General features: G+C 39.7%; 1 pseudogene; it reads right to left on the bottom strand.

Annotated features, from left to right (window-relative positions):
• Positions 1 to 685: 685 nt before the first annotated feature.
• Positions 686 to 9,349, bottom strand: LOC133249622 (UDP-glucuronosyltransferase 2B31-like; annotated as a pseudogene).
• Positions 9,350 to 9,605: the final 256 nt, after the last annotated feature.

Below are 9,605 nucleotides of genomic sequence, written 5' to 3' on the forward strand. Positions count from 1 at the left end.
TAAAGTATAACTCCTATTCCTTAAAAAAGTAAATTGCATGAATAGTCAGCAGATGTGGAAATCAAGTGAAAAGGCAAAGTGCAGAACACTTCGAGATTATACAGTGTGTTTAGTATTCATTTGCCAGTGCTGTCACCCATCTTGTACACACACATCAATTATATTCTGTGAGAAAGAAGACTAACTAGTGTAAAACAATAGCAAGTGAGAGGCTCTTGAGTCTGCAGTGGCTTTGACACAGAATTAGAGATAAGGTGACATCAACAAGGTGGAGGGTTATGAGGTCACAACAATTGTGTCCCGCACAGAAACAACAAAAACAATAAATGACCAAGTGCAAACCCATGTTAAGTACTTTGGGAAAGTTCTGGACTAAAATGAAAAAGCAGCAGAAATCTTGCAGTTTGCAAAGACTGAAGATGTATGTTCTGATTTTTTTAGTGTAATGTATTAATACTAAAGATATCAATTAAGTTTGACTGGTCAATTGTATAATTTATGATCACTATTGCCATATTGATTTTTTTGTCTGAACGATCTGCCTACTGATGACAGTGGGGAGTTAAAGCAGAAGGAGACGACAGAGGATGAGATGGTTGGATAGCATCATTAACTCAATGGACATGAGTTTGAGCACACTCTGGGAGATGGTGAAGGACAGGGAAGCCTGGTGTGCTGTGGTCCATCAGGCAATGTTATCAGGTTGATCAGCAAACATAGGAAAGCCCACCATAGGGATCTCATGGCAGATGGCCTCGTAAGTGCCGCTGGTTCCACCATCAGTTATAAAGCCTTTGGTTTTTGGATGACCTAGCGTTGAGTGACTTTCAGTAAAATTATCACTTATAATTCAGAATAAAATGACAAATGGCATTATAAGGCACTGTAAAAAGCAATGTTTTTAAGATAACAGATGGTTACACACAGGAAACTGCATTTAAATTGCTTTCAGACCACACAGCCAGAAACTCCTGTCTGCTGGAGAGATAAGTGAAGACTTCATGAAACAAGTGCTTTGTCACTTGAACTTCACAAGTGAATTCAAGATTGGCAGATGAACAACTTAAAGAATACCCTGGGTAGAAGAAACCATATATGCATAAAAGGGGGCATTCAGAAATATATTCTCTAGAAGATTAAGGAAGTCATTTAGTCTGATAAGAATGGTGTCAAGATCACACAAAGGGTAATGGTAGTGACTGTGGAACCAAAGAAAAGAGAATCTTCATTTTATTAAGAAATATGCTACCTATTCATGGAAATGATGTGGATTTTATTTCTGTAGAAAATGGAGAGTTACTGGTAATAAATAAGGAGCAGTTATTTATCAGTAGTATTTAGAATACTCCGGAAAGCATTCAGAGGTAGAAGAATAACCCATTAAGCTATTCACTGTTAGAAGCAATTACAGGCAAAATGAGGATATTTTAATTTTGGGCATAAGGGACAGGACCAGGTATATAATACAGTGCCAACTATGATATGTTTTCCTTCGCCCCTCTAGAGTTGGGAGTAAAAACACAGAAGTAAAATTTTCTTTCTGAATGTCTTAATAATAAACACTTGATAAGTTTATTTCCTATTGAAGTACTACCACTCTGCTCAGCTGTTAATCATGTTTTTAGGATTTGTCTGCCAATATTTACCAAGAAGGTCATTCTGGGGGAATTCAGTTATACAGACGAGCATTGGGTCCTAAGGTGTCTGGCTTTTTGCCATCATGTCTCCATAGAACCTGTTAGGGTAACAAAAATACCTTATTCAATGAGTTTAAAGTTATAGCATTAGAATTCAAGAGATAAAAGATAACATTAAATGTCTTCCATATGTCATGTAAGGAAGAAAGGATGCGTGATCTTAAGCAACGATAACTACTAATGCTCTGACATCAGTAGGAATACTTACATTTTACATACGTATTACTGTATTCAATCAGCTATGGAATATAATCATGACCATTCACACATGATGGCATAGACAAATGATGTTTACATTTATAAAAGAAGACTTTTTTCCTGTAATTTCTAAGTATCAGTAAGGCTGTTGTAAAAGTTCCAACTTTGTGGTAATAAAATTGATCCAGCGGACCACAAACACATTAACAATGAACCACAAAGGAGTGAGAGTGGCAATCTGTAGTTTCTACGCCCAGTACAAAAGTAAGGTATGGGTTTTGGAATTCCCAATCAATTCTCATACACTGGGTTATAATTTATAGTGTTTAACCTCTATTTGCTCTGGGACTGTAAAGTAACTCTACCAGCAAAGACACAGCACAGGTCATTAGGAGAAGATTACAATATCAGAAAACAAATTATAAAAGTAGTTCAAAATATACAAAGACCCCAGGGGATTTTTATGTATTAGAAAATAAGGTACCACTCTATTTTGTGGAGAAAGAGGCTGCTGAATCTTTTCCATGCCACTTTCCTTATGCTTGATTCCTTCTTACAGTCCCTCTCCCTCCTTAATCAGGAGGAGCAATGTGACAGGTTAGAAGCAGAGTCCATCAAGGGCCAGACCTTATCATGCACAGAGTTTACTTAAGGGCAGGACCCTGTCTTCTCTTTGATCTTCCTGATTCAGACTTTGTCAGGACCAAGTCACCAGGGAAGCTGATGTTTCTCTGTCTCTAAGTCACTGTGCCTGGATGGGATCTGGAGGTCTCTTGGGGAGCCCTGACCATCCTTTCTCTGAATAGCACCGTGCAAAGCACACTGATAGGGCTACTTTAAAATTTAGGGGAAATGAAAGGGGCCAGGATTATCTGGCAAGTACAGTCTGCATGATGCCTTCCAGACTCTTATCACTATTGCATAATGCCTTTGTGCTACTGCACTTACTGTTAAAATTTAACTCTTCAGAATATTTGTATGTTTACTGTGTCCTCAAGAGTCTTTCAATGAAATGGAACAAATGACAAAGCAGAATTTGATGGTTTATCTTCCTTCCCACAATCCCATTATAATATCAAAATTCATACTGGATCTCTTAGATATTTTCCATTTTGATAATGTTAATCCAAAGTATTGTTAATAAAAGATACTCTAAACTACTGTCAGTCAGTCAGTTCAGTCACTCAGTCTTGTCCAACTCTTTGCAACCCCATGAATCGCAGAACGCCAGTCCTCCCTGTCCATTACCAACACCTGGAGTTTACTCAAACTCATGTCCATCGAGTCAGTGATGCCATCCAGCCATCTCATCTTCTGTCGTCCCCTTCTCCTCCTGCCCCCAATCCCTCCAAGCATCAGGGTCTTTTCCAATGAGTCATTCGCATGAGGTGGCCAAAATATTGGAGTTTCAGCTTCAGCATCAGTCCTTCCAGTGAACACCCAGGACTGGTCTTCTTTAGGATGGGCTGGTAGGATATCCTTGCAGTCCAGGGGACTCTCTGCTGCTGCTGCTGCTTAGTCGCGTCAGTCATGTCGGACTCTGTGCGACCCCATAGACAGCAGCCCAACAGGCTCCTCTGTCCCTAGGATTCTCCAGGCAAGAATACTGGAATGGGTTGCTATTTCCTTCTGTAATGCATGAAATGAAAAGTGAAAGTGAAGTCGCTTAGTCGTGTCCGGCTCTTAGCGACCCCATGGACTGTAGCCTACCAAGGGACTCTCAAGAGTCTTCTAAAACACCACAGTTCAAAAGCATCAATTCTTCAGCACTCAGCTTTCTTCACAATCCAACTCTCATATCCATAAATGACCACTGGAAAAACCATAGCCTTGACTAAATGGACTTTTGTTGGCAAAGTAATGACTCTGCTTTTTAATATGCTACCTATGTTGGTCATAACTTTCCTTACAAGGAGTAAGCGTCTTTTAACTTCATGGCTGCAGTCGCCATCTGCAGTGAATTTGGAGCCTCCCAAAATAAAGCCTGACACTGTTTCCCCATCTATTTCCCATGAAGTGATGGGACAAGATGCCATGATCTTCGTTTTATGAAAGTTGAGCTTTAAGCCAACTTTTTCACTCTCCTCTTTCACCTTCTTCAAGAGGCTTTTTAGTTCCTCCTCACTTTCTGCCATAAGGGTGGTGTCATCTGCATATCTGAGGTTATTGAGATTTCTCCCAGCAATCCTGATTCCAGCTTTGCTTCATCCAGCCCAGGGTTTCACATGATGTACTCTGTATAGAAGTTAAATAAGCAGGGTGACAACATACAACCTTGATGTACTCCTTTTCCTATTTGGAACCAGTCTGTTGTTCCATGTACAGTTCTAAGTGTTGCTTCCTGACCTGCATACAGGTTTCTCAAGAGGCAGGTCAGGTGGTCTGGTATTTCCATCTCTTTCAGAATTTTCCACAGTTTATTGTGATCCACACAGTCAAAGGCTTTGGTATAGTCAATAAAGCAGAAATAGATGTTTTTCTGGAACTCTCTTGCTTTTTCCGTCATCTACAGATTTGGCAATTTGATCTCTGGTTCCTCTGCCTTTTCTAAAACCAGCTTGAACATCTGGAAGTTCATAGTTCACATTTTGCCGAAGCCTGGATTGGAGAATTTTGAGCATTACTTTACTAGCGTGTGAGATGAGTGCAATTGTGTGGTAGTTTGAGAATTTTTTGGCATTGCCTTTCTTTTGGATTGGAATGCAAACTAACCTTTTCCAGTCCTGTGGCCACTGCTGAGTTTTCCAAATTTGCTGGCATATTGAGTGCAGCACTTTCACAGCATCATCTTTCAGGATTTGAAATAGCTCAACTGGAGTTCCATCACCTCCACTAACTTTGTTGATAGTGATGCTTTCTAAGGCCACTTGACTTCAAGTCTGGCTCTAGGATGCCTGGCTCTAGGTGAGTTTTCACGCCAGTGTAGCACTTGTCATATATATTTTGGTTTTTATAAATATCTGGGAAAAGTTGGAACTATCATAGTAATTTACCTTTCTTGCAGAAATTGTCTGTAATCACACCTTTTATATTATTTAAGTGACTCATTAAATATTTTTCCACTATTAAATTACCTAAAAAGGTAGCTTTTGTGGAATCTGGGCAAGAGCTGATGCTATCATATTGGCCCTTTCTTCTGTTAATAACCATTGACTCCAAAGAAAACACCACAATATCCTTTTCCCCAGAGCTCTGGGCAAACTCTTTCACTTCCTGTGGAAAAAAAATTTGCTTCATGTTAGGAAATTAATAAGATGACTCCAGTCAGGCCCTCTTGCCCCATGCTCTCATGCTCTCTCACCCATGTTCTGTAAACAATGAGTTTGCACGGTTATGTAACAGATGAGATCCCTAACAGATGTAGGACTACATATGCATATCAGGAGGTACTTACTGGTCATGGGCTTCTTTGTGCAATAGACCTGTAGGAGCCTCACCATGAAGGCCCTGGCTGCTGCTGCACTGGGGCTACATTGGCGTGACCCATGGTTGTTACATGAGGTAATGTTATGGCTAGGTTATGGTTATGTTATGGCTGCTGCTACAGGTGCTGCATAAGCCAGGAGAGAAGCTGTTTTGTGGCTGCTGTGCCAGTCAGGAGACATAGTAACCTGTCTGCAGTTACTATGGCTCCTTGAGTCTCCTTCTAGGCTCTTAGCTTGTGCCTTGCCTCCCCCGGGTTCAGCGAACAGTGTGAGCTGTATGAATGGAGAGAAAACTGGCGTCACAAACAAGATCAGCAAGACACTTCATCACAAAGGAGCAACAGCATAGCTAACATATTGAAAAGATTGCTCCAAACACCTAAAGAGAGAAAGTTGGATATATTATGCAATTATTAGAATAGTAGCTTTTTAAAAGATATTGCCATCTTCAATTCAGTTCAGTTCAGTCACTCAGTCATGTCCGACTCTTTGCGACCCCATGAATCGCAGCACGCCAGGCCTCCCTGTCCATCACCAACTCCCAGAGTTCACTCAGACTCATGTTCATCGAGTCAGTGATGCCATCCAGCCATCTCATCCTCTGTCATCCCCTTCTCCTCCTGCCCCCAATCCCTCCCAGCATCAGTCTTTTCCAATGAGTCAACTCTTGGCATGAGGTGGCCAAAGTCCTGGAGTTTCAGCTTCAGCATCATTCCTTCCAAAGAAATCCCAGGGCTGATCTCCTTCAGAATGGACTGGTTGGACCTCCTTGCAGTCCAAGGGACTCTCAAGAGTCTTCTCCAACACCACAGTTCAAAAGCATCAATTCTTCGGTGCTCAGCCTTCTTCACAGTCCAACTCTCACATCCATACATGACCACAGGAAAAACCATAGCCTTGACCAGATGGACCTTTGTTGGCAAAGTAATGTCTCTGCTTTTGAATATGCTATCTAGGTTGGTCATAACTTTCCTTCCAAGGAGTAAGCATCTTTTAATTTCATGGCTGCAGTCACCATCTGCAGTGACTTTGGAGCCCAGAAAAATAAAGTCTGACACTCTTTCCCCATCTATTTGCCATGAAATGATGGGCCAGATGCCATGATCTTCATTTTCTGAATGTTGAGCTTTAAGCCAACTTTTCTCTCTCCTCTTTCACTTTCATCAAGAGGCTTTTTAGTTCCTCCTCACTTTCTGCCATAAGGGTGGTGTCATCTGTAAATCTGAGGTTATTAAGATTTCTCCTGGCAATCTTGATTCCAGCTTGTGCTTCTTCCAGCCCAGCATTTCTCATGATGTACTCTGCATAGAAGTTAAATAAGCAGGGTGACAATATACAGCTTTGACATACTCCTTTTCCTATTGGAACCAGTCTGTTGTTCCATGTCCAGTTTAACTGTTGCTTCCTGACCTGCATACAGATTTCTCAAGAGGCAGGTCAGGTGGTCTGGTATTCCCATATCTTTCAGAATTTTCCACAGTTTATTGTGATCCACACAGTCAAAAGCTTTCTTAATCATTCATAAAGGTATGGTTCAGTAGTGTTAAGTGTATTCATATAGTGAAACCAATCACCAGAACTTTTTCATCTGGCAAAAATTGAAGTCTATGTCATTAAGAAACTACATTTTCCTCTTTCCTCAGCCTCTGTCAGCCATCACTCTGCTTTATGTTTCTACACATTTGACTAGGCTGGATACTCTGGTCTTCTCTAGTACTTGTGTTTCTGGACTAGCTTATTTCATTTAGAGTAAAATTCATCTCTGTTGTGTGGTGTGTCAGAATTTTCTTCTAAAAGCTAAGTAATACTTTATTACTTGTCTAATTCAATGAAACTATGAGCCATACTGTGTAGGACCACCCAAGACAGACGGATCGTGGTGGAGAGGTCTGACAAAATGTGGCCCACTGGATAATGGAATGGCAAATCACTTCAGTATTCCTGCCTCAAGAACCCCATGAACAGTATGAAAAGGCAAAAAGATAGGACACTGAAAGATGAACTCTCCAGGTTTGTAGGTACCCAATATGCTACTGGAGATCAGTGGAGAAATAAATCCAGAAAGGCAGTGATTTGGCAGGTTTGCAGAGGAGGCCTCCAATAAATTCGAAATTTCGTAGCACTGAGAGAGGAAATTCTAAATTCCAATAGGTGCCATGATGAGTCATATTTCAGCTTTCCCCATTATCTCAAATGTTGTAGTGGGTCTTCCTGAAAGGAAAAACAAAAACAAATCTTTGATGAAATGACTATCTTTTCACATGCATATATTAGGTAAGTTTTGGGAAAAGGCTTGGAATGTTTTGGCCAAAGATGTTTCAAAGTGTCTGTTTTTTGATAAAGCAAATACGTATGTGCATGTATAATATGCAATATGCATGCATGCATGCTAAATCGCTTGTGTCATGTCTGACTCTCTGTGAGCCTGTGGACTAATCGTTCTCTAGACTCCTCTGTCCATGGGATTCTCTAGGCAAGAATATTGGAGTATTAGTAAGGTAGATACTGAAGTTTAGTAAGGCAGATATATAATTGCTTACAGAAGTCTTAATCCTTCAAATTGTGGTTTATGGCTTCCTGGAATGTTCTATACTAGTAATGGAACACAGGGTTCTACTTTCAATATTCCATAATTTTTTCCATAATATTTATGAGTTTGCTGAACCCTGTCATGCCCTCCTCCAGGGGATCTTCCTGACCTAAGGATTGAATCCATGTCCCTTAAGTCTCCTTCATTAAGGTTCTTTACCACTAGTACCACCTTGGGAGCCCATAATATATAATATAGTGTAATATAATAAGAAAACTGAGCTACAAGTAGGAACAAGTAGGAACAAACAAGTAGGAACAGTTTCTAAGTGCTACCTAGATACTATTGCTACAAACACCTGTGTAACCCTTCAATATACATGTCTTCATTAATCAAAAATTTTACGAGGTTTCTAGTGATGCTTTCTAAATTAAAAAAGAAAGTTTAGTAAGGTAGATATATAATTTTTTGGAGAAGTCTTAATCCTTCAAATTGTGGTTTATGACTTCCTGGAGTGTTCTATGCCAGTAACGGAACACAGGGTTCTATTTCCAGTATTCCATAAAAGTTTCCATAATATTTATGAGCTTGCTGGATCATTTTATATTTTCATTTCCTCATTTTACTTAGAGGAGACAAATTCCTGTGACTTTATGTGAATTCACCTTCAAACGAACTATAAAAAATAAGATTTCATGCTACCAACTAAAAACATGACTTACCTAGTATTTCACTGTAAAATTACTCCATGTGTTCTCATTAAACATTTGGAACCAAAAATCAAAATAAAGTACATACGTTTTTGACCCTCTCTCTGGATGTCATATGATGACTTAATTCAGACAACGTAACAGGTACATAAGATGGTAAGAATGGAAGTTTTCCATTAATCTTTTCAGTTGAATCACCAGATGAGAAGCAGGGATTGTACAAATAAAGGTTCTTTAGGTATCTCAGTGAGCAGCTCACCACAGGATCCAACGGCATCTGCAAGAACATCAAACCTGGTTCCTGTGTTTTGTCATCAGTCACTTGTTAGAAACAACATCTTTACAAAGATCTTTAAAAACATCAAAAAATTCCCAGTATAAACTTCTTACTAATGAAAAATGTGTCCAAAACAAATCTTTTGCCAGATATGTCTATGTGCTGGCCACATGCTTGATAAAATTCTTACAATGTGCTGTGTGCTGTGCTTAGTTCCTCAGTCATGTCTGAATCTTTGGGACTCCATAGAATGCAACCTGCCAGTCTCCTCTTGCCAAAGGAAAAGTCTCGTATTTAATAGGAGGTGATTCATTGGGATCAACAAGAATGGAAGTTGGAGGTGTCAGAACAGTCACCTCCTGACCCCTCCTGACAAGTTCGTCCAGAACTGTTTTCATATTCATTCAATGACTGTATTCCATTGGCCACACCAGCACCTTTCCACAACTTGTAGAGCTAAAGTAGCAAGTCATCTGTTGCAGTACCAGAAATGAGAGCCACTTCATAGACATTTTGCTCCTGCAAAATTACTGCATCCCTTGACCAGTGCTCATGCATATATAAAAGGAGAAATCAATCAGGAAGTTAAATTATAATTCCTGATTTATAATATGGGAGTTTATATATTTATAATATAATGCAACTCAAATAAGTACATTATATTAATTGTCAACAGCAGTGGAAAGCAAGTGAAAGGGCAAAGGGTAAAACACTTCTAGATTATACAGTGTGTTCAGTATTGTCAGCACTGTCATTGATCTAAAAGTC

Source organism: Bos javanicus, chromosome 6 (assembly GCF_032452875.1).
Source record: "Bos javanicus breed banteng chromosome 6, ARS-OSU_banteng_1.0, whole genome shotgun sequence".
Taxonomy (NCBI): domain Eukaryota; kingdom Metazoa; phylum Chordata; class Mammalia; order Artiodactyla; family Bovidae; genus Bos; species Bos javanicus.